Source organism: Myotis myotis, unplaced genomic scaffold (assembly GCF_014108235.1).
Source record: "Myotis myotis isolate mMyoMyo1 unplaced genomic scaffold, mMyoMyo1.p scaffold_m19_p_2, whole genome shotgun sequence".
NCBI classification, from domain to species: Eukaryota; Metazoa; Chordata; class Mammalia; order Chiroptera; family Vespertilionidae; genus Myotis; species Myotis myotis.
Window position 1 is genome coordinate 170938529 of NW_023416324.1, and position 26455 is coordinate 170964983.

At 43.1% G+C, this 26455-nt stretch overlaps 1 pseudogene; it reads right to left on the reverse strand.

Moving 5' to 3' along the window:
- Positions 1 to 486: 486 nt before the first annotated feature.
- On the reverse strand, positions 487 to 26180 carry LOC118675746 (annotated as a pseudogene).
- Between the last annotated feature and the right edge of the window lie 275 nt (positions 26181 to 26455).

The following is a 26455-nucleotide window of genomic DNA, read 5'->3' on the forward strand; positions in this document are numbered from 1 at the left end:
CATGTGGCTCTTTGGCCCCTTGAGTGTGGCTCTTCCACAAAATACCGACTTCTGCGCTTGGGCCAAAAAGTTTCAATCACATTGTACATGCACGCCTGCACGTGGTATTTTGTGGAAGAGCCACACTCAAGGGGCCAAAGAGCCGCATGTAGCTCGTGAGCCGCAGTTTGCCAATCACTGGCCTAACCTATCCTGGCTGATACAAGTAACAAGGTCAGGCTTGTATTTTAGGAGTATTAAGCTTGCTGTGGTATGCAAGATAGATTGTCTTTAGGAATGATTGGAGGCAGGAAGAAGAGTAAGGGGAGAGTGCAATAGGCCAAACAAGGGATCATGAACATGTGAGAGAGGCCAGTGGGGAGAGGCCAGGGAGATGGAGAGGAAGGCAACTTTAAAAACAGAGTAGTCACAGGACCTGGCAAACAATTAGATTTATGGCAGACAGATTTTTTGTAATAATAGTAGTATGGTTTATTAAGCTGGGTCTTAGTACAGGTGCTGGGGCTTGCCCATGATGCTCTTGATGTACAAAGCCCTAACATTCTGCCAGTTCTTTCTGAGCAATGACACCAGGAAATTGACAGTTAAGTGGATGTTGTACACAGCTCATCATCTGTCATCTTCACATGGCCCACAGCAATTGCCAGACACAGCACCCTCTTCACCTGGAACTTAATTGTGGATTTCACCTCATTGACTTTGGCCACCATGTTCTCATTGTGGCTCAACAAGGAAGGGAGCTTGCCTGCCTTATTCAGGCCTAGGCCCAGGATTTATGGGATCTGCTTGCTCAGAGACTCTGAAGCCAAAAAGGCATCATACTTCTTGGCCAGCTTCTTGACCAGTTTCTTATTCTTTTTGAGTTTCTTCAGCCTCCCGATGTCCATGTGGGAGATGTCCACAGCCTTGGCCTCATCACAGTGCTGCTGGGCCCCCAGAACACATACAGAGAACTTGGGCGGGAGAGTGGACTTAAGCTTGACAGTGCATTTGTCCTTGTGAAGGTCATAGTTCTTCAGGCTGATCTGCAGCTCCACCATCTTCAAAAGCTTCCAGTGCTTGTGCTGGTTCCCATGCAGGAACCAGCATGTACAGGGTGTTGTGGGAGACTTTGCTACTTATGGTTCTTCACGCTGCAACAACCAAAAAAGACTCTGCAGACAGATTTTTGATTACTTTCAGTGTCCCACTCGGGTACAACAAGCAGGATTGCCTAAAAACATCCCTGGAATCCATTCCGGATTGCCTGAACAATTAATTATTTGGGATCAGAGGCTCCCACTTCTCCCAGCAGGAGGCGTTGCACCCAAATTCAGCTTCTGATGAGACTTGGCATAGGTTTCCTCTTTCAGCTAGGGGGGTCTGCTTCTGAACCCAACTTCCTGTGGTCCCTAGGATTCACAGGCACATTAGAGAGTAAGCTTTCTTAGGTAGCTCCTATAAATATCAAAATTCAGTGGCATATAAAAGCCAGAAAGTTGAGCACCCATGCAATCCAGTCTCCCGTACCCCCAATGCATGCTCTCAAGTGTGACCTTTAAAAGGAAACAGGCAGCTATGCCAGATCTAGCAGGGTGTCCTCACCCATAACAAAGTAAGAGATTGGTCCACATGCCTTCTGCTGCTGTCCTTTACTTTGTCAGCTTTCCTAGTACACCCGGCTCTGTAACCCACAGCATGTCCTGAGCTCTGTTGCATGTTGACAACAAAGGGACTCATCATGCATAGCCACCACGGTACAGATTCACTGTACAGCTCCTCAGACTAGGGAGATGGGAGAAGAGCCATGCAGAGGGCCTGGCAGATGTGCCCTGGGCCCCAAGTCAAACAGGAAGACTGTGAAACCCCAGATCAGAGTGAAACACAGTGCCTCAAGTGCAAAGGTAGCAGTCCTCTGAGATGTATATTCCACTCCACGCTGGTAAAAAATTGTTTGATTGAGTTTAATAAATAACAATTTTTTTGAAAAGTGGGTCAATATTGTTCATTTACTTCCATTTTCCACTCCATCACAGAGCTCCTGGAGGGATTCTCTAAGATCACAAAGACCTGTGAGCTGGTCTTTGGGGCTCAGAGCAGGCTTATTGGATAATGCTTGAAATGGTAAGCAAAGCCCCAGCCCATGTCTCTAAAATCTCTGGGCCCTGCCATATAATTGAAGCATAGTGTATTTATGTTAAAAACAGTAAAACACACTTGAGCCATTTAAAATATGAGGTGGTATTTTTGTTTGAGTTTAAGGTGGCACATGGGTACTTAAAGAAAACATAAGATGAAGGTATTGATAAAGCACTTTTGCAGAATTTCTCAAAGTAATTTATAGGTATTTTCAAGAACTTCAAGGTTCTTTGTAATGCTAATTTCACTGCAAAATGAGAGCCTTCCTCTGCCTTTCACTTGAGTTTTCATTATCACTATACTTAGGGCTGTCAGTCTGAGAAAGTGGTTTAGGGCTCATGCCAGAGTTGATGAAGGAGAAAGAAGAAAGAAGAGAGATTTTCCTGTGGCAAATGGGAGAGAGCTGGAGACCAGACAGGAGGAAAGGGACAGAGAGGCTGTATTTGCACAAGTAACAGAGAAATGGCTTGAGGTTTGTTACCTCAGTGGTAAGTGATGAAAAGGGAAGGCTTGGTAAATGCAAGATCCCTTGAGGGGGAAAAAGCCTTGTGGGAAAGTCAAACCCATCCAGTCACAAAATGTCCTCTACTAGAGAGTGGGACAAACCAAAGCCTGCGTGTGGTTGTGTGCCACAGCTGGCATGTATATGGTAGCTGACACGCTGGAGTGTGTATCTTGGTAACCACAGTAGCAGCAGCGTGTATGAGGTTAAAAATCAGGACAGTTACGTTCTTGCCCTGACTTTTACAGTAATTCACTAAATGCACAATGGGTGCCCGCTGTGAGGCAGGCCCCATGATAGGTGCTGGAGGATGGAGAGTGAGGCCAACATCTTGAGGAGCTTGGGTCTGATGAGGAAGCCAGCTGCCCCACCTGCTGTGTTCTGTGGTTGTGTCACTAACCTCTCTGGAGAGTGTGGCTTATGTCTCTAGGGAAGTGGACTCCCTACACTTAACCCAGGATTGTGTTGACTTATTTATCCGGCCACCAGCGGTGCTGGACCTTTAGAGGCCTCTCCCGTGTCCAATGCCTTGATTGCTAGGTTTACACTGAGCCAAGAGCAGGCTTGAAAGGGGAGGAAGTGGACAGGTGCACAGGTCTTGGCCCCACTTCCAAAATAGCCCATTAGAGAAGTCACTTTGGTTCTCTCCCACCAGGGAGGGGTGCAGAGAGTCCAGGGGTATCCCACTGAAGGAGCCATCAGAATGGAAAGTAGGGAAAAGGTCTTCCACGCCCAACAGACATATGGTAGGGCCACTTATTCTAGCCCACCACTGTCTTATCAATTCCCACGTGGATAATAGTCCTCTAAACTGGATAGAAAATGAGACCATAACATACAAACAGTGATGAATGCACCCCAATCTCAACACATTCCAGTGGGAAAGAAATAATTAAATGCTGACTGAAAGATTGCTCTAGTATCTACCTGGTCTCAGATTATTATAAACATATACAAATGATATTTGCTAACTTAATTGAAAATGTAAAAGATTATCTGTTTGCATGTCCAGTTCTAATTATTTTTGCTTATAATAAAACTGAGCACCAAAGTTCCTCTAAGCTGAAATAGATGGAAGCTTTGACATGATCAATAAAAGAAACTTAGCCACAAAATGTCCTCAAGCTGTTGGAGCATAAACCTCAACTGATATTGTGTGTCAGTTATAATTTGCTTCTACTTATCCATCAGTATCTTCTCCAACTAAATATAAGTGTGTGTGAAGAATAGTCGCAGGTACAGGCAGGCAGTGGGGTCTCTAGCATTATTGAGAATCACTGACCTGTGCAATATCTGTTCAAAAGTTTTGATTTCTCCCATGAGGTACTTTTCATATCTTATTTTGATCGCTGAATGCAAATGAGCCTCAGTAAATCCTTCCTCACCTGTGTTCTTTGCATGGTGTTGCAACTGTGTCTGTTTATTACAGATTATTAACAAATACACAGCCCAGTTTAGAACTATACAAATCAACTGCATTAGGGCAGTTACCCCTGAAAAAATATTTGAAGGTAAAACCAGGCCCATTTTTAATTGTAGCTCTGTTAATTTTTGGCTTTCTATAATTATTACGATGGTAACAATGTGTAGTTCAATGGTAAGAACACCAACTTGAGAATGGAGTTTGTGTCCAGGCTGTACCTCTTATTAACTCTTGGGTCTGGGCAGTCACTCCCTCTGACCTTAGGGAACTTGGGATAAGCATCCTTTCCAGGTCTATCTTTCTGGCCTACTGAGGGGCTTAGAGGACAAAAGAGATGTGGTAGTTCTTGATGAGATCATCCAAATTTGAGAGGAGGAGCATGACTCTGTTTAGAAGAGTCAGGGAGAACAAGGGGGACACACTTGGCCTGTCCTAGGACATGCACAGACCCTGAAAGCTCTTAGGTAAAGTTACTTTGGCTGTTGTTTCAGAATGTTGTCTCATTGTTTGGTTACAGAATGATCATATACTAGTATGATGGCAATCCCCCCTTGACTTATTAGGTGCCTCATACTTCTTGACTATATTTAATTCAAAGAGCACTGATTAAGTGCCATCCACCAATGCCTCCATTAAGTACCACCAGATACTGTTGTAAGGGACACAGGATTGGGGAAGAAACGTTCTTACAGCACACAGTAATTCTAATGAAGGGCAGAGGGCCAATAGGCTTTTAGAGCAGCACAGTCTCTTCAGTGAAGGAGAGCTCAATTCCCCTGGTGGTGAGTTAGAGGGATGCTGGTAGAAAAAGTGGGATTTAAGCAGTCCTTAAAGGGTCTGACACAAGTGTCTAGTCCATATTTCCCGGGGGAAATGGACAAAAGAATCACTTTCAGCAGCATGGTTAGCTAAACCAGCCCTGGCTAGCAAACTTCCTGTCGTCTTTCCTCTTCTTCATGTTTGAATGCCCAGGGTTCCGCAGAGGACCAGCACATATGGGCACTGAGCAAATGTCACGGAGGAAATTACTGAGCAAAATCATATTGTGTTTGGGGTGTATTTGGGTGGGTCAGATGCAAAAGAAAGGGAGTTCACCTTGTTCCAAGATTTGGCCAGTTCACTTTCCTTCTTTTCTCATCAGGAACCTGGAGAGGCACATCTGATATGCCTTACAGGCTCATGAGCAGGTTGCTGCCTAGGAGGGAGGTCTCTGGAATTGACTGACAATAAGCAGCCAAGAATAAAGAAACTTCTTGGAAGCATGCTGGGGATGATAATGACTATCATAAGGGAGAATGGGGAGAGACTCATAGGGAACAGCTATTACTATTCTTTCAGGAAACTAACCTGAACACTAATACTAGAATAAAAGAAAAAGGTGATTAACAGGGGTAATGACTGTGTTGAGGAAAGCATCCTAGGGCACTTTTCTATAACAAGGTTAATTATCTTCATAGATAACCAGAATATTAAGATTATCGGGAGCGGGGGAACTGCTGATGTTTAATCTGTAATTATTGATGGCATGTTAATGAGTTGATTGGCCCAAAGGCTTAGCATGAAGAGCTCAATGTGGAATAACAGAAGGTGGGTTTAGCCAATCCTTGAGTTACTGCCCTGCAATTACCAGGTGGTCCGTGCTTTTTGTTTTAGCAGAGACGGTGTCTGAGAAGCAGGCAGGGGTTTGCAGGCACAATGATCGTTCTTTTGGGGGAGTCTCTGAAAGGTGTAGACAATGATGTAAAAAAGTAGCCTATGCCTACATCCTCACCCACCTGCAGGACTAATTTTGTCTTTGTTTTGGCTGCTAGTGGAGTCTTTCAGCTGCAAGTCTCTCTTGCATAAAGTGTGATGTTTTATAAGTATGTAAAACACTTCTGGATATTTGGATTAGTTCTGTCCAGTTTGCAAGAGTTAGAGGAAATGTGGTTGTTTTTTTTTTATTTGTTTGTTTGTTTTTATCTAAGGTTTTGGGAGTTGAATGGAATGGAGAAATTAAGAGCAAAGCCTCTTCGTGGCTGTACAGCTGGGCCTCAGGCTGTAGAAAGAGTTTGCTGCTATTCTACAAACAACCATCATGACTTCTGGCCATGCGGTAATCTACAGAGGACCATCAAGTCACTCTGATTCCTATGCCTCAACTTGTCCTTGTTCCCAGTACTTCCTCTGCAGTGGCCACTGACCCCTTCACTCTACTTTTTCCCTATGTCATGGCTTCTCTGTCTGGCATGTCTGCACATTCCTAGGTCTCTGACAGTCTCCTGCACCAATTTATTGTCCCCACTTGTGTTTGTACTTCTATGCGGCCCACAGGATCTCTGTTGGCAGGATTGGCTTCACGGGTGTGCAAACTGTCCAGTCTCACAGCACAATGCCCTGTGCTCAGAAGAGTCCAGTACTTGGTTTAGTTTTCTCCTCTGGAAAGACTCTTAGAAGTATTACACCTTCAAAAAAAAAAAAAAAGCATGCATTACATGGTAATTTGTTATCTGCTTGTTTGTCTGTCTTGTCTAATACACTGTTAGCTCCTGGAGAGCAAGAAGGAAATCTTGTTCATCTCTATGTCCTTGGCACCTAGCACAATGTCTAGCATATAGTAGGTGCTCACTAAATATCTGTGGAATTAAAAAAAAAAAAAAGCCCACAGTTGGTTGGTAGCCCTGCAACTATAAACAAAGACTCCCATCTCTACATCTTGGGCTTACATAACTGTGCCAAAATATGCAAATGAGTTTTCAATTGGCAGCTCTTATAGAGACTATTATCTGTAATGTCATTTTGGAAGCAGGTTTCTAAACTAGCAAAATTACACCTGCTGCTCACCTCTTTCTTCTACATTTCCAGCTGGACAGACACTGCTCATAGGATGATGAGGGCTCAAAAGCATTCAGTGGTTTAGTATGGACCGTGCTGGGGCATAAGTTGCAATCAAAGAAAAAACAAAACAAAACAAAGACAATTCCAGTTTGGGAAGGCTGGAAAAGGAAAGAAAGTTGTGGAATATAGAAAGTGGCCATTCTTCTCTTTCTCCAGGCTTCTTGGTTTCTGTCATAGTGTGACTTAGAGTAATTTATGTAACTGCAATGGAATTTATCAATAAAATAATAAAATTCATCAGTAAAATTTCTATTCTCCACCTCGTGGTGTCTTAATAGGCACAAATTTGGAAATTCTTATAAAAATGTTTTGTAAAATTTGTAAAGCTTGATGCTCAGATAAAGGTCTGTTATTACCAGATATACTTATCACACATGTGACTTTCCATGAAGCTTCTTTGCTAAATTTTAGCCAGCTTGACTATCCCAACTGAACATTGGTTCCTAAAGTAAAAGTAAAGATTTTTGGCCATCACAAAAACCCAGAAGTGCCTTTATTCACATGAAAATGTGGATTGTAAGCAGGCCTTTTGTCTTTGAGGAGCACAAGTGTTATCAATTTTGATTCTTGCACCTTGTAGAAGTTGTATGCTGCTCTGGCTTCCTCACCAACCCCACTTCACATAAAATTAAAACAGATTTACTTATGATCTCATGCATAAGTACCAGGCATAAGGGATAATGTAAGATATCCTTATCTGAAGTCTTAAGAGAAAAACCAACACCAACATAAATAATTATAGCTTAAGACAGAGCACAAAAGAAGTAACAACAATGGCCCTCTACAACTTTGAAGAGGAGGAATTACATCCCATTGGAAGGCTGAGGAATGATTCATGGAGTCTATCTCCAAGTCCTATGGTTCTTGGGTACAGTCCCTTTATTAAGAGAAAAGTCCTCCAATGTTCTTATGGAGCTTGTGGACCAGTATGGACAATGCTTCTTTAGGACTCTTTCTTTCTCTGAACCTGGCAATAGCACTGTCAGATAGTTTCAGTGGCACTCTCCCTGTGAGGCCCAGAGCTGTGTACAGCTGAAGTTTAAAATGCTTGGCCTTCTAGAATCTTGGTTGGGGAGCCCTAGGCAAGCCCCTTAGACTCTAAGTTTTCTCACCTGGAAAATGGACATAGTCATACTTACTTCAAAGGAATGTTGCAACATTTAATTGTTATTTTCAAAATCTTCTGAGATTTACAGATGAAAGACCTTGGAGAAGAACACAACCTAATTATTATACAGGAATTAATCCCTTCATCAGCCTTTGGGAGTTCTTTGTTTAATCTGTATCCTCATTGGGGGTCACTGGACTGTATTTCCAGCAAAACATTCTTAAAGGGAGAAACAAGTAGTTCTTGGTTTTCTGGTCTCTCTCTGAGATTTTCTCAGTTCAACATCATCTCTAGACCACTACCTTATCTCATCTTTCCCCCCACTGTATGGCAAAGGTCTCGCTTCTTTACCCCACGTCAGTGGTCAGCATGCTGTGAGTGAGAAGAAGCTGACTCATTAGTAGTAAGTTAACTTCAAAGACTCACTGTTTTCTGCTTTTTGAGCTTTGGAAAAACTATCATGCCCAGTCTGGGATATCAATGACAGCTTTTTAGCCCCTAGGAAAACAAATCTCCCTTGTCTGGAATCTGATACTCTTCATCTCTTCATTCTGAAAATGAGATGGATGTTCTTGGCCTGTGATTTCATAGTGGGAAGAGTGGGACCCCACTGAAGTCTGAGGGTTTCCTTTGATTTCGTCACTGATTTGTTTCTCTCAGCCTTTCCTTTCTTTAGATTCCTCAACTATAAAATGAATATAATAATTCTGCTATTGATATTATAAAATATTCATCCTGAGGAGTTAATGAGATCAGGTAATTGAAAGCACTTTGCAAACTGTAAAGGATGTGTAGATACACAGAAGTGAGGCAGAGTATTACATGATCTGCAATACAGACATTAGTGGATAGAGCCAATGCTCATAGAAACAGATTTGGAATGAGAAGTAAAGTCATTAATATCAGCCCGTGGCTCCAAGATTGCTGAAAGAATCTCCTCTACAAATTCTCTGTCTCTTGATTATTTGGCCTCTGAACATCTCCAGTAATTGGGAGCTCACTACCTAATGATGCATTCTATTTCACACTTGGAAACTTCTCACTGTTAGAAAATTCTTTCTCTAGCTGAAATGACATCAACCTGTCATTTTCAGAACTGGCTTGTAATTCAGTTCCTGGCTTCACATAAAAAAACCCAACCCTCCTTCCCTGTAATGGCCCTTCAGATTTGTGAAATCAAGGATCATGTAGCTCCTAGGTCCTTTCATTACCAATTAAAAGTTTCCAGTTTCTTTAATTTCCTCATGACACTGTTTCCTGGCTTTTCACCATTTCAGAGGTAGGATTGGTGAATTGCCCAACAAATGTGGGGAACAGAGCCCTAGAACCAGCAATAGAGCAGGGTAGGAATGGTTGGATCCTTGTGTACTTAATTTTACAAGGAACAGCATGGCAAGGACGTTTTTATCACAGACTACAGCTCTGTATTTCAGCACCCAAAACTCTCAGTGCCTTGCACACAGTCGGAGCGAATGAATAAATAGTGTGATTGAATACAGGCAGTGAAAGCTTTGTTGTCCATCATAGATATGCATATTCATTCCTCCAGAATATTGTGAGTCTTTTATATCATGAAGGAGGGACAGGACAGCTTTTAATATCTTTTTCAATCCTGAGCTATACTGAATCTCTCCAAAGTTCTATCTTGGGTCTCATACTTCAGATGCACTGACAAAATGACATATGAGGGCAAAAGGGAGAGTAGTTCAGATAGGGTGCCATCCTAAGATCTCTCCTACTGCTATTTGTAGCTTTTTCCCATACTGTCTTGTAGTGACAAAACTTTGGGGCTAGAACAGAAATTAGTTCCCAAAACATTCAGGAAAAAGTGGGGACTGAGTCACAAATCCAAGTGGAAAAGACATCGGATGTCAGCCAATCCAATGCAGCATCTGATGACTGATCTCCTTTACAGCATCAGATTCCAACTTGGTTACTATTTACTGAGCAGCTTCAATGTGCCAGGCACTTTGCTAAATGCCTTTACATATAATCTCTCAGTTAACCCTACCTTCTATGTGATGAGAAAGGTATTACACTTTCCCAGAGAGAGAGAGGTGACATCAACAACAGTGACCTGCAGTGAGTTTTCTCCTGGTCTTCCAAGAGAGAATATTTCATCCATTCATCAAGAAACATCTATGAAGCCATCAGCAGTGGTTCCACAAATCTGGATTCTTTTAAGCCTATGGAGTCATTATAAGAGAATCTCTGAATCCATATGTGTGCTCAAAATTGTTTACAGACAGCAAAGTACAGGCATATTTTACTCACATGTACTTGCATTTCTTAAGTGTATGTGGGTGTTGCTATGATTAATAAAATATAATTTAAAAACCATGCTGTTTTTGTCATATATTTTATCAGTCATCAGAATTTTTTATTTATATACATTATGTTTTGAGCAATTTTAGGTTTACAGGAAAGTTGATGGAAAGTACAGCAAGTTCCCATACACTCTTTGCCTTCTTCTCCCTAAGTTTCCCTATTATTAGCTTCTTGCATTAATGTGGCATATTTGTTATAGCTAATGAACCAATAGGGATACATTATTGTTAACTAAAGCCCATAGTTCACTTTAGGGTTTACTCTTTGTGTTGTACATTTTGTGGGTTTTGACAAATGTATAATGACATGTATCCATCATTATAGTATCATATAGCATAGTTTTACTGCCGTAAAAATCCCCTGTGCTCCACCAATTCATACCTTTTTTCCTCTCCCTGATCCACTGACCATTTTGTTATTTCTACTAGAGGCCTCGTGCATGAAAATTTGTGCACTTGTGTGTGTGTGGGGGGGGAATCTCTCAGCCCAGCCTGACCCCTCTCACAGTCTGGGAGCCCTCAGAGGATGTCCTACTGATGGCTTAGGTCCCCTCCCGGGTGGGTGGGGGGAGCAAGCCTAAGCCTCAGTCTGGCCTCCCTCTGCAGGAGGCCACCAGGCTGATCAGGGGAAGGGGCCACCCCACATTATCGGGCTGCTGCTGCCACTGCCGGCCATGGTGGCTGTGAGGCCTGAGCCCTGGGCCTTGCAGCCACCTGGGCTCACGGCTGCCTGAGCCCACAGCTGCCTGAGCCCCAGTCCTCACAGGCACTGTGGCTTTGTCTGGATGGATGTCCAGATGGATGTCAGAAAGACGTCTGCCCTAATCAGCATATTACCCTTTTATTAGTATAGATATTTTTGGCTATTCCAAAATGGTATACAGTTGGAATCATGTAATATGATGCCTTTCAGATTGACTTCTTTCATTTAGCAATATGCATTTAAGGTTCCTCTGTTTTTTGTCTGTCTGTTTGTTTTTTCCATGGCTTGATAGCTCATGTCTTTTTTTTTTTTTTTTTTTATCACAAAAGTATTTCATTGTATGAATATACCATAGTTTGTTGATCTATTTTCCTATTGAAGGAGATTTTGGTTGCTTCCAGCTTTTAGCAATTATGAAAAAGGTTGCTGTAAACATCCACATACAGATGTTTGTATAGACATGTTTTCAACTCATCTGGGAAAATACCAAGAAATGATTGCTTGCTTGTGTAGTAAAAGGATATCTGTTTTTGTCAGAAATCATCAAACTCTCTTCCAAAGTGGCTATACCTTTTTGCATTTCCACCACAATGGATTTTGTGGTTCTTCTTTATACCCTCATCAGCATTTGGTGTTCTCAGTGCTCTGGATTTTGGCCATTTTAATAGGTGTATTGTTTTTTCAATTTAAAATTTTCTACTGACATATGTTGTTAAACATCTTTTCATGTGCTTATTTACCATATATGTAGCTTCTTTGGTAATAAAAATGTACAGTAATCAAGATAGTGTGGCACTGGCAAAAGAATAAACAAATAGTTGACTATATTTGTATGAATCTATTTCTGGGCTCTCTCTTCTATTCCATTAGTCTAATGATCTATTTGCACATCTTTTCATGTGCTTTTTACCATATATGTAGCTTCTTCTGAGGTGTTTGTTCAGATTATTTGCCCATTTTTAAATAAATTTTTTTGTTAGTTCTAATTGTTGAGTTTTAAGAGTCTTTTATCAGACATATGTTAAGTGAATATTTCATCCCAGTGTGTGGCTTATCTTTTCATTCTCTTAACAGTGTCCTTCACAAAATAGAAGTTTTTAATTTTAATAAAGTCCCACTTATCAAATGTTTTTCTTTCATGGAATGTGCTTTCTGTTGTTGTTTTTAGTCATCACCAAACCCAAGGTCACTAATATTTTCCCCTATGTTATCTTCTAGTAGTTTGGTATTATATTTAGGTCTATGACCCAGAATTGAGTTAATTTTTTGTAAGATATAAAATCTGTCTAGATTCATTATTTTTTTTCTTTGCATGTGAATGTCCAGGTATACCAGCACCATTTGTTGAAGACTATGCTTTTTTCATTGAATCGTCCTTGCTTCTTTGTCAAAGATCAGTTGGCTATATTTGTGTGAGCTATTTCTGGGCTCTGTCTTCTATTCCATTGGTCTATTTGACTATTCTTTTGCCAGTGCCACACTGACTTGATTACTGTAAGTTTATATATAGTATGCCTAGCAGCTGAATAGTGTCAGTCTTCCAACTTTGTTCGTCTTTAATATTGTGTTGATTACTCTGGTTCTTTCATCTTCCCATATGAACTTTAGAATCACTTTGTTGATATTTACAAAGTAACTTGTTGAAATGAATAATCCCTTACTTGAGATTGCATTGACTTGATAGAACAAGTTGAGAACAACTGATATCTTGACAATATTTTCTAATTCATGTACATGAAATATCTCTCCATTTATTTAGATCTTCTTTAATGTCATCAGAGTTTTGTAGTTTTTCTCATATAGAGCTCATATATACTTTGTGAAATTTATACCTAAATATTTCAGGTTTTTGATGCTAATGTAAATGGTATCATTAAATTTTAAAAGTTTAACTAGTATTAATTGGGAGGTCTGTGATATTTTTTAGGTTAAAATGTGGTCTGCATAACCCAAAAGATGAAAAACTGCTGGCATACGTGATGTTGGACATGAAGTAATTAACACTAGGGCTCTGAGCTCCTGCTGTTAGAAGGGTGTCTAATGGTATTACTGTGGCAATGTCATGGTACACTGGAAAAAGAAATCTTATTTGCCACTCAGACTTTAAGAATGAAATAACTTTTTCTATCCAAAAAAAAGTTTAAAACTCTTATCCCTTGCCATAGACCTTATAGAGAGAAAAGGACAATAAATAGCTTGTATAGAGGGTGCAGGTTAGAGGAATGAGAGCTGTGGCATCACCCAACTACATATCTTTTTAAACTAGCAGAGTAATTAGCTCACATTACTCATAGGATAAAGGTAAAAATTCTTACCTTAACCTACAAGCCTATAATGGCCTGACCTCTGTCAACCTCTTAAACCCATATTATCCCTCCTCTACTCGACCACTCTGGCCTTACACGTCCTTTTCTTTGCCTCACTTCTTCCATGGGGCCTTTGCATATGCTGGTTTTTTTTTTTTCCCCTCTTTAGCAAGGTCAGGTATCAATCACTTCTTCGTTCCTCCCAGGACAGGTCTCTGCAAGCACTGCACTCCTCTGAGCACTTCCACAGAGTGATGTTACATCTATGTATGTGATTAGATGATTACAAGACTGTAAGTTCCATGAGAAAAGGCACTGTGTCTGTTTTGCTCACCATTATGGTGTCAATGTTGTCGAGTGAATGGATGAATGATAGGATAGCTACAGAATCATGAACTATATATGTTTCTCATCGGATTGTATGGGACCACTCAATGAATCATTTTATTTTCCTCTAGGGCTTTTCTAGGTCAGATGGCACATATAGATACCTGGTATGAATGGGTTTTTCTACCCAAACACCATAATCAATATTCTGGTTCCTAGAGCAGTGGACACTGAGTTAATAGCCATCTTTACAGAGTGTTTGCTTATTGAGGCTTATAGTGGTTTGGGTAAACATTGATTAGATTTTATAAAAATGTTTATTTAGCAAACATTTATTAAATACTCACTTCTGCCATGCACTGTGTTAAATGAGAGCCATGTGTGGCACTATTCAGCCATGGTCTCCATTCTGGAAGACTGGTGTTATATTGGGGGCAGGATGCCCATCAATTCCATGTCACACTGAGTGGTTAGGGTGGAGTCATAATGGGGCTGTAAACTGTTGGCTGTAAGTCAGTCTGCATGGTTGTTTTGGCTGTACATTCTTTCTGAAATTTTTGGATCCAAAGGCAGGTCCTGCATGTTTTGTCCCCTACTGTCTCATACCTGGCTTGGAATTTCTTGTGTTTCCACTGCCTGTTTGGTCCTTAGGTACATATTGTTTGTGACCCCAGGTTGAATTCATTCCTTCTCTGGGGTCAGTGGCTGGCCAGAAAAAAGGTCTGCTTTTCACATTCCTATTTTGTACAAGGAACTGTGGGAGCCACACAGCTGGATCACACAGGCCTTGATGAAGAACTCACAGTCACAGTCAAGGAAGTGACATAAAATCCCAGAGTGTTTACAAAAGCAGCTGTGAGGAGACCAGTGACTGGAACACATGCTTCTGACCTGTGTGTTTGGGGTCCTGTGCCTAGCATCGTGGAGCATGGGAGAAGGTAAGGCAAAAGCAACTATAAGCACACTTATCTTGTCCTTAGTGAATTTAGGATCTGTTGCTGTGTGATCCTCGGCAAGTTACTTCCACTTCACATCTTTGAGTCTCAGTTACTGTAACTATAAATGTGACGTGATATTAGGTTGCAAAAGGGTTGTTGTGAGGTTTAAGACAAGAATGCATATAAAACTGCTTAGCTTAATGCTTTATATAGAAGAGACAATCAATGATTGCTGCATCTGAATCCTGTTTCACAGGAACCTCTACACAGACTATTGCAGAATATATTTTGGCAACTCTTGGGTCCACCTTTCATCAGAAGCCTCAGTAGGGGATCAGGCAATCCTCTTCCTTGCCCAGCCATCGGCTGCATAGAACATCCTGTGCTGGCCTCAGGCCTGACCATGTGACCTCTTCTCCTTCTTGGCTGTTCCCACTGGCAAGCCATGAATAGCGAGAGAGGCACCCTTCATGGTGCTGAGAGCTTTTCCAAAAGAGCCCAGAGGGAAAAATGTTCTGTGTTTTTGCAAAGCCTGACCCTCTTCTGCAGCCAATTCTGGTGGAGATACAGAGAACCTGATTGTTTTATGTTCTTCAGGTCCCCTCCATTGGTGGCCATTTAAACCCTTCTTTGACACCATGAATGAAATTCTTCAAAGAGTCAGTATCCGACAATCTCAGCTCCCAGTGGTCACAGGAGCAGAAAGAGTTTCAGGTTTATAGATTCAGAATGTCAGAGTAGGAAGGTGTCCCAAGCTTATTTGTCCAACTCTCACAGTTTACAGCTATGGAAATTGAGGCTCCAAAAGACATAGCTAGTGAGAGACCTCGCTCTCCTGCCTTCCAGTCTTGGGCTTCCCCCATGACACCATGCTGCCTTCCAGGTATGGAAAGGAGCACTGGGCTTGGATGTGAGTGTGTGGGTCCACTAGTACCAGTTATTACAAGTGATCAAACAACAAAGGTAACACAAAAATAATAATATATGTGTAGGAGGGACTTTTTAACTTGTGTAACTGAGACTTCCAGGAGAACATCTGGTTTGGCAATGTTCTTGTGATCTGGTTTTGCTCTCTCCATCTCACAGGTGCTCTCCTTTTTTATATTACCTCCCTTGTAAGACTCTCTTTTCCCTCCAGAAGTCTGTCAGAAGTTTCCAGGGCTGAATCCTTTCAGGATCATGTACTCTGAGAAAATATGAAAGTTCTCTGTCCCACCTTTCTCTGCAAAAATGTCAAGGTTCACTCTGATTGAGTTTCTTGTATCACGTGCCCTGCTGTAAACCAATCAGTGGGACTGGAGTCTGCAATGAGCTAATTGACATAGAACTGGGCTATGGGCTCCATCCGATGCCTGGGAGTGGGGCCCACTCGGACCCTGTGGGTTGAGAGTGGGGTGCTACTACAAAAGGGAAGTAAAGCTCAGTCCATAAATGAAAAATCCTTCGTGCCTCAACAGTGTTCTCATGGCTGACATTAAACTTAATTGTTTCTTAGATTTATCAAATCTTCCATCTCCTCAGATAAGAGAGTGTTTTGCTCTCTAGCAAATAGTGCAGTTGTGACAGTAGAAATTAACTCAGAAAATACTACAGAACTTCCGTGGGTGAAGTTGAGGTCTGGGGTTTAGATAACATAACATTCTACTGTTGATCAACTAACCCAGATCTTGTTATGCTCAGGCTTTTATTAAATAAAAAATGAGACAAGCAAACAAATATAAACTAAAACCAACCAACCAACAAACAAAAACTCAAAGCCTAATCTTTCAGATTTCAGAGAAAGTCCAACTAAACATATTTCAACATAAGGTTGGGACTATTGTAGCTATATGAGATTTGTTAGTGCTTGGGAATATGTAGCCCACTTCACTGAGCATCAGGTTATTCATCTTTTTTTCCTTATTGATTAAGATATTACATATGTGTCCTTATTCCCCCATTGCCCCCCCACCCCCCATTGACCTCTCACCCCCCACCCCCACTCATGCCCTCACCCCCCTGGTGTCTGTGTCCATTGGCTAGGCTTATATGCATGCATACAAGTCCTTTGGTTGATCTGCCCCCCTTACCCCCACCCTCCCCTACCTTCCCTCTGAGGTTTGATGGTCTGATTGATTCTTCTCTGTCTCTGAATCTGTTTTTGTTCATCAGTTTATATTGTTCATTATATTCCACAAATGAGTGAGATAATGTGATATTTATCTTTCTCTGACGGGCTTATTTTGCTTAGCATAATGCTCTGGAGAGCATTCCATCCATGCTAAAAAGAATTCCTTCTTTTTTACTGCAGCGTAGTATTCCATTGTGTAGATGTGCCACAGTTTTTTTTTTTAATTAAATCTTTATTATTCAGATTATTACAGTTGTTCCTCTTTTATCCCCCCATAGCTCCCCTCCACCTGGTTCCCACACCACCCTCAGTCCTTACCGCCCCCCCCACATTGTCCTCATCCATAGGTGTACAATTTTTGTCCAGTCTCTTCCCGCACCCCCCACACCGCGTTTCCCCCCGAGAATAGTCAGTCCATTCCCTTTCTATGCCCCTGATTCTATTATATTCACCAATTTATTCTGTTCATCAGATTTTTTATTCACTTGATTTTTAGATTCACTTGTTGACAGATGTGTATTTGTTGTTCATAATTTATATCTCTACCTTTTTCTTCTTCCTCTTCTTAAAGGATACCTTTCAGCATTTCATATAATACTGGTTTGGTGGTGATGAACTCCTTTAGCTTTTTCTTATCTGTAAAGCTCTTTATCTGACCTTCAATTCTGAATGATAGCTTTGCTGGTTAAAGTAATCTTGGTTGTAGGTTCTTGCTATTCATCACTTTGAATATTTCTTGCCACTCCCTTCTGGCCTGCATAGTTTCTGTTGAGAAATCAGCTGACAATCGTGTGGGTACTCCCTTGTAGGTAACTGACTGTTTTTCTCTTGCTGTTTTAAGATTCTCTCTTTGTCTTTTGCTCTTGGCATTTTAATTATGATGTGTCTTGGTGTGGTCCTCTTTGGATTCCTTTTGTTTGGGGTTCTCTGTGCTTCCTGGACTTGTAAGTCTATTTCTTTCACCGGGTAGGGGAAGTTTTCTGTCATTATTTCTTCAAATAGGATTTTAATATCTTGCTCTCTCTCTTCTTCTGGCACCACCATAATTCGGATGTTGGTACGCTTGAAGTTGTCCCAGAGGATCCTTAAACTATCTTCATATTTTTGGATTTGTTCTTCTTTTTGTTTTTCCAGTTGGGTGTTTTTTGCTTCTTCGTCTTTCAAATCTTTGACTCGATTCTTGCGATCCTCTAGTCTGCTGTTCGAACTCTGTATAATATTCTTTATTTCAGTCAGTGTAAGCTTAATTTCTAATTGCTCCTTTTTCATATCCTCAGGGGTTTCACTAGATTTCTTGAGGGACTCACTCAATTTATCGGCAGTTTCTAAGAAATTCTTGAAAAACCTTATAAGTGTGGTTTTGAACTCTATATCCTCTATATCCGATGCTTTCCTCCATTTCTGTCATTTGTGACCTGTTTCTTTGTCTCTGCATTTTTTATGCTTCCCTGTGTTGATAGAATGACTTTCTGTGCTAGGTGTCCTATAGGGCCCAGTGGCTCAGCTTCCCCAAATACCTCAGGTGGACACTCTTGGTGCACCCCTTTGTGTGCTGGGTGCACAATCTTGTTGTAGTTAAGCCTTGATTGTTGTAGGTATCACTGGGAGGAATTGACCTCCAGGCCAATTGGCTGTGTGAATCAGCTGTGTCTACGGTGGGAGGACTTCTGTGCTGGAGACACCCTTATGGGGCAAGACTTGCTTCATTGGGGCTTTGGTGCTCACTGAGTCTGCCCCCTGAGTGTGCCCCTTATGGATCTGAGGCATTGTAATCTGGATGGTCCCACTCTGACCACTGGGTACACTGTCTCTTGGATCTCTAAGGAGGTGCTAATTTAGCCTCTACCTGAGGCTACCCAGCAGGAGCTATGGAGAGGTCTCCAGATTCCTCTTCCTTGTTTGGGGTTTGGAGGTGCCTAGATGAGGCCCAGCTGTGAAGCAATGCAAGCTGCTGTGGGGCCTTGGGCCTTCTTTTGGAAGTTCTGGGTCTCTCTGACCCAGCTGCAGTTTGTTAGGTAATTTTCAGATTGCAAAGGGCCAGGCCTTTCATATGCAAAAGCCTCTGTGCACAGCTTGGGTGGGGCGGGGTCTCAGGGAATCAACAGGGCAGAGCAAGCAGCTATGACTGATTCTCAGTCCTGCCCTAAGAAGTCCGAGGTCTCAGTGTCCCAGTAATTACTGCAAGCACCTCTGAGAGAAAGCCAACCTCAAGTTCCGACCGATGCCACACAGTCCAGTTTCTCCCCGTTTGAGTCTGGGTCCCCAGAGACTCACCTGAAACTGTAGTTCAGAGCAGCCAGGAGCTTGAGACTCCCTTTTGATTGAAAAAGACAACCGTGTCCTCAGTTGTCAACCCTTTTCAAGTGTGCCTCCATACTTCTGCACTTTACTTCTGCACCTCCTCTGAGTCTCAGTGTACTTTTCTCTTTCCTTGTAGTTGTAGAATTTCCACTCAGCCAGCCTTCCTATGGTTCTGGATGATGTCTCTTTTGTCTTTTAGTTGTAGTTTTGAAGTGGTTGTGCGAGGCAGGAATTTCCAGTGTTTACCTATGCCGTCACCTTGGTTTCTCTCCTGTACCACAGTTTTTTAATCCACTCATCTACTGATGGGCATTTAGGCTGTTTCCAAATCTTAGCTATGGCAAATTGTGCTGCTATGAACATAGGGGTGCATATGTCATTTCTGATTGGCGTTTCTAGTTTCTTGGGATATATTTATAAAAGTCAAGTAATATCTAATACTTGCATAGAACTAAGAATTTATGAAGAGCTTTTACAAACTTTATCATCATTATTATTTTTAAAATATATTTAATGATTTTAGAGAGGAAGAGAGAGGGAGAGAGACACAGAAACATCAATGATGAGAGAGAATCATTGATCGGCTGCCTCCTGCATGCCCCTCACTGGGGATTGAGCCTGAAATCTAGGCATATGCCCTTGACTGGAACCAAACCTGGGACCCTTCAGTCCACAGGCAGATGCTCTATCCATTGAGCCAAACCAGCCAGGGCTTTATCATCATTATTATCAATCCTCACCTGAGAGAGGAAAAGAAAGAGGAGAGAGAGAGAGAGAGAGAGAGAGAGAGAGAGAGAGAGAGAGAGAGAGAGAGAGAGACATTAATGTGGTAAAGAAACATCAATCAGTTGCCTTCTGCTGGTGCCATAACCTTTTGGTGCACAGGATAACACTCAACAAACTGAGCTACTCTGACTGGGCATTATGAAATACTTTTATAATAACTATTTCATAAATGGGACAAAGGCAAATTACTGCCTATCCTCATTCTACAGAAAGGAAAGTGAGGCTCAGAGAGGTTGAGCAACTTGTCAGAGGCCATTCACCTTGTCAGTGATAGGTCTAAGGTGCCAAACCAGATCCTTTGACCACAGAGGTCTTTATTTTTCAATAATTTTAAAGGGAAATATATTTGAAATGCAAATTAACATCAACAATGCATATTATTTTGGGTATCAGATTGGGGGGATATTAAAAGGACTGATGACATCACAGGTTTAAGAAAATAGGACTTTCCATAAACTATTGGTTGGTATAGAAATCAGTACAATATCTTTAGGGTCAAATCTGGCACTTACCGTTTTGAATTCACATACAACATTGTGCATGTGAGTCTCTGTGTGTGTGTGTGTTGTGTGTTTCTAAAGAGGCACATACAAAAATGTTCATTGCAGCAATATTTGTAACAGAGAAAAGATAGTCATTTGCAGGAGAATGGTATAATTGTGGTGTAGCAATATGATGAAATGCCAAGGAAGACAGTACATTGAGGACAGCTAACATGGCTAAATCTGCACCACATGTTAAGTTAAAAACATTGTAGAACAATTTATACAACATCAGTCCATTTATATAAGGTACAAACTGCAAAACAAATCAAGGTGTTTCCATATGTATATATCATTAGTTGCATAGAGTGAAGAGCTAAAATAATACTGATAAGCAGACAGTGGGAGTGGGGTGTGTGGACAAGGAAGAGCAGGATTGTGAGTTAGCAGGGAGTAGGAATTGGGATCAGGAGGGGATCCAACAGATATTTGCTTTTAGATATTTGGAATTTTTTGCAGTAAAAATATATTTACATTCTACTTGTTCTATCTAATAAAAGAGAAACATGGTAATTAGCATACAACCGCTACCCTTCCCATTGGCTAATCAGGGTGATATGCAAGTTAACTGCCAGCCAAGATGGTGGCCGGCAGCCAGGCAGCTTGAAACTAACATGAGGCTTGCTTGCTTCAGAGACAGAGGAAACCAACATTCCCCGCCTGCCTTGCTGGCCTTTGAGCCTGCAGTTTGAAACATTGTAACAAATACAGCAGCTAAACAAAACCCCAGAAACCTGCTTTCAGTGAGCCGGGATCTCAGAGCTGGAGTTACACATTGTTTCGATTATAGAACCCAAACAAACCAGATACCTGCTTTCAGCAGCAGAGGCCTCAGAGCTGGAGCCAGAGCTAAAGCTAGCCCAGAATGAAAAAAAAAGAAAAAAAGGAGCAATTGGGACCTTCAGTCACCCGCCAACCTGAAAACAGCCCTCAGCCCCTCACCCAGACTGGCCAGGCACCCCAGTGGGAACCCCCACCCTGAAGGGTGTGTGACCAGCTGCAAACAGCCATCATCTCCTCACCCAGGCTGGCCAGGCACCCCAGTGGGGACCCCCACCCTGATCCAGGACACCCTTCAGGGAAAACCAGCCAGCCCCACCCATGCACCAGGCCTCTATCCTATATAGTAAAAGGGTAGTATGCCTCCCATCACCGGGATCAGCGTGACAGGGGGCAGCGCCCAAACCTCCTGATCTCCCTGAGGCTCTGTTCGTGACAGGGGAAGGTGCCCCAACCTCCTGATCAGCCCTGCTCTGTGCCTGATACGGGGGAGCTTCCCAACCCCCTGATCGGCCCTGCTCTGTGTGTGACAGGGTAGAGCCATAACCTCCTCATCAGCCCTGCCCTGAGTGTGACAGTGGCGGCGCTCCAACCCCCTGATCGGCCCTGCTCTGTGAGTGACGGGGGGAGCTCCTCAACCCCCTGATGGGCCCTGCTCTGTGTATGACAGGGGGGAGCTCCCCAACCCCCTGATCGACCCTGCTCTGTGAGTGACAGGATAAGGAGCCCCAACCCCCCTGATGGGCCCTGCTCTGTGCATGACAGGGGGTGGCGCCGCGACCTTCCCATTGACCCTGCCTTGAGTGTGACAGAGGGCGGTGCCCCAACCCCCCAATTGGCCCTACCCTGAGCATGACTGAGGGTGGCATCACAACCTCCCAAGCTGCCCTGCCCTGTGCATGACAGGGGGTGGTGCCCCAACTCCTCAATCAGCCCTGTTCTGAGCCCAACCAGGGGCTGCACCTAGGGATTGGGCCTGCCCTCTGCCACCCTGGAGCAGGCCTAAGCCAGCAGGGCGTTATCTCCTGAGGGGTCCCAGACTGCAAGAGGGCACAGGCTAGGCTGAGGAACGCCCCCCCCCCCCCCCCCCCCGCAAGTGCACAAATTTTTGTGCACCGGGCCTCTAGTAAAATTATAATATTCAAATATAAAATGATGTGAGTTTCTTATGAAAAGATAGTAATTTAAATTAAGAAATGTTTTATTGGTAGCTGAGTTTAGAGGGGAAAATTGCTAACTCCTTTCCAAGTTTTCTGATCATAACAAAAACCTTATCAAAAACCTTCTCAGTACCAGGTAGCCTTCAACCCTTTGATACATTTGCAGATCTATAGAACTTCAATGCTAAAAAGTACTTAGAGATCACTGATATTCATCTACAGAGAGGCATGCATTGGGGCCTAGAATCCAGTTACTTTCCTAGTGCTTTTCCAGATGACCCTTCGGGGAGTCAGGTATGGGTCACATGCCTGGGACTCTCAAAGCCTCAGGTTTTCCCTCTATAGAGAGCTTCCTTCTCTGTGTTCTTATAAAGATTAAATCAGCCAATGATTATGAAATTAGTAGGGAGCTGTCAATCATAATAAAAATGTTAGAGAGTGATGTCATTGCTCTTGTTTCCATTTTTCTGAGCCTCAAAGTTAAAACGATTTGCCCAAGGACATGTGGCTGCAGGACAATTTTAGCTCAGCCTTTGTCACAGTCCTGGTGGCGCTTTCCAATAATGGTCATATCACCTTGTCCACAAATGGTGCCTGTGCCTGTTTTTCCTATTAGGTGTAGTGCTGTGTGAAGTCAAAGACAAGATCCCAGTCATTTTCTTTTCTAACATCTAATATGTAGCAGGAATGTGAGTTATGCACAATACTTTCTGGACTCAGCTTCTCTTTCTCTAAATGAAGAGTGTGGGCTAAATTGCTAATATTATTTTCAGCAGCGGAGGTTTGTGACTTTTAGGATCTAAGTCTTTCTTCTCAACAACATTCTTTCTCTTTAACCAGATGGTCAACTCCCCTGACATCCTCCAAAGCTTGGGAATTGCAGCTGGATGAGATGCTACAGGATCAGCCAGGCCTTCCATGTGCAGGAAGAGAGGAGGTTTCTGTAGGAACCTTAACTGTGGTGTCCTTGGCTGATGCGGACTTGGAAGTAATAATACCTTGTGTTTACATAGCTTCTTGCTTCTGAGGAGCTCAAAGGGCTTCCCAGACATTATCTCACTGTTTCTAATTATCATATCCTGGCACACCTGGCACCAATGGGTTAAGTGGTTTTTCCCACAACCATCTGGTGGCAAAATCAGTATCAGGACTCAGGTCTCCAGACCTCTGGCCTTCCAGCCTCCTCATTGCATCATGCAGCTTTCAGGATCAGTGACCTGTCTCCTGGGGAAAAGACAATTTACCATCACTGTTGAAAGGGTTTGAGACACCTGCTGGGGAGTCCTGGGAGAAAGGACTCTTCTTTCCTGCCCAGGCTCATGATGCTGATGACACATAAACTGATGATAGAGAAAAATTTGAACATGGTGTGACTCATTATCCTCTGGAAGAATCTGTCAATCCATCAGGAGACGTTTATCAATGCCAGAGTGAAATATCTGAGGACACTGGCAGCCTGGTGCTGTGGCCTCATAGACTTAGTAGGCATAGTGCTTTAGTCACAGAACATCAGAAACCTTAGCTGGAAATCCAGTCCATCTTTTAATTATCTCCTAAGTGCTGAAATTAACATTATGGAGGTGCGAAAAAAGATGTGGCCTTATAGTCAGGAGATCAGGATTTCATTCAAGTATTATATATTACTAGGGGCTCGGTGCACGGAATTCGTGCACTGTGTGTGTGTGTGTGTGGGGGGGAGTGTCCCTCAGCCCAGCCTGTCCCCTCTCACATACTGGGAGCCCTCAGGCATTGACCCCCATTACCCTCCGATCACCTGATCGGCCCCTTGCCTAGGCCTGACGCCTCCGCCAGAGGTGTCAGGCTTGGACAGGGCACCCCCATCTCCCCCCGATCATTGGCTCTGACCCCCGCCCAGGCCTGAGGCCTCTGGCCCAGGAATCATGCCTGGGCAGGGGACCCCCATCTCCCCCCGATCATTGGCTCTGACCCCCAGCCCAAGCCTGACGCCTCTGACCCAGGCTTCAGGCCTGGGCAAGGGGGCCATCATATTCCTCCAATCCCCGGCTCCGCCCCCCGCCCAGGCCTCATGCCTCGGCCAGAGGAGTTGACCCTCATCACCCTCCGATCACCAATCACCGGATCAGCCCCTTGACCAGGCCTGAGGCCTCTGGCAGAGGTGTCAGGCCTGGGCAGGGGATCCCCAGCTCTCCGTGGTTGCAGGCTCCTCCCCTGCCCAGGCCTAACGCCTCTGGCCTAGGCGTCCGGCCGGGGCAGTGGGGACCCGCAGTGGCAGCGGGGGGCGCCGCGATTGCACGGGCTCCGCCCCTGCCCCTGCAGGATGCCTCTGGCTGAGGCGTCCGGCTTGGGCAGCGGGGACCCGCAGCTGCAGCGGCCTGGGATAGTGGGCTCCGCTTTAGGCCCAGGCAAGGGACCCCTAGCTCCTGGGACTGCCAGCTTCGACCATGCCCAGCTCCCATCGCTGGCTCCACCCCTACTTCCTGCTATCACTGGCCAGGGCGGCAAAGGCGCCTGGTTCTTCGATCATGGCTGGGGGGCAGGGCAAAGGTGGCCCCAGGGCCGCCTTTGCCCTGCCCCCCACCTCTCAGCTCCCCCCTGGGTTTCCGATCACTGTCAGTGGCAGGGGGCTTCTTCCTGCTTTCCCTTTCGCCTCCCTGCATTGTGCCTACATATGCAAATTAGCCGCCATCTTTGTTGGCAGTTAACTGCCATCTCAGTTGGCAGTTAATTTGCATATAGCCCTGATTAGCCAATGAAAAGGGTAGCGCCATACGCCAATTACCTTTTTTCTCTTTTATTAGTGTAGATTATTATGTATTATATATGCCATGTACTACTGGGAAAATTACTAAATCTCTCTGCTTTTCACTTTCTCCATTCATGAAAATGGGTAACAACTGCTTCATCATTTTAGTAAAAAAGAACAAAGAAGAGACAATCTAGCCAGTCATGGTTTTCTAAACATCTGGGATATTTGATCATGTCAGGGAATATTCAAAGCCGTAGTGGTATCAACTTTAACACAGATTTGGGGAAAAGCACTTTTATATTAAAATAAGCACAAATGTATTATAAAACAGCAAGGTAAAATCGAATAGATTTAAAAAATAAATTTCACCTTGCCCCAGAGGTGGAGGGGCATGGTTGGCCCTGTACCTCCAAGTCCCACAGCGTAGAATTTCACTTTCTCTGCCATTGGATGCTGTTAGGGATACTTGGTGGAGAAGGTTGAGAAGTGTTGGTCTAAATGGTCAATTCCTTTGATTTTTCTGAGTTATAGTTTTACATCAATTTTGGTCACTTAGGTGGTATTGCAGCAGTTGTCAACCTGTGGGTCGCGAGCCCTTTGGCGGTCTAAAGACCCTTTCACAGGAGTCCCCTAAGACCACCCTGCATATCAGATATTTACATTACAATTCATAACAGTAGCAACATTACAGCTATGAAGTAGCAACGAAAATATTTTATGATTGGGTCACAACAGGAGGAACTGTATTTAAAGGGCCAGAAGGTTGAGAACAACTGGCTTAGGGACTTGTAGCAATAACTTCACAACTTTTAAAAAATATTGTGTCCTCAGATTGTATCAAGTGTCAATATTTTAAATGGCTTTGTGAAGAATGATTCTGTATTGCCTGCAAAATCGCTGTTGAATATAGGGTTCGTTGTGTTACGTAGTGTCCTCCTATATAAGAATGCAGGTGATAAAACTCTCCCTCAACTTTTCTGCCAAGTAGAAGATTGTCTCCTCTGAAAAATAGGTATTTGTACTTTTGATCACATAATAAAAGGCAAGTAACTCACCACTCTTCTATTTTAGCTTTGGCAGTCAGGAGACTGGGTGCTGTGTTATTCTCATGTTTAGTAGAAGTCGTATCTGAGATTCCTGGCATGATTATCTCCTTTCTTTCATACAGTGGCAGGTCTGTATATTTAGCCATCTGGTGTTTTTACTATAAGCCTTCTCCAGTTTTTTGTTTTTGTTTTTGTAGAAAGAGCTAGGGTATCAATGATAAGGAAGCCAATTCTGAGATAGCTTTATTTGAAGCAAGTGGAAGAAGTGCTAAGATTCACATTTAAAATATAAAATCAAACTCCTCCAGAGGGGAGGCCTGAGGCAAGCTTGGGAAGGAGCCTGGGTTTGCCTGGAGGCTTTTGCAGTGACAAC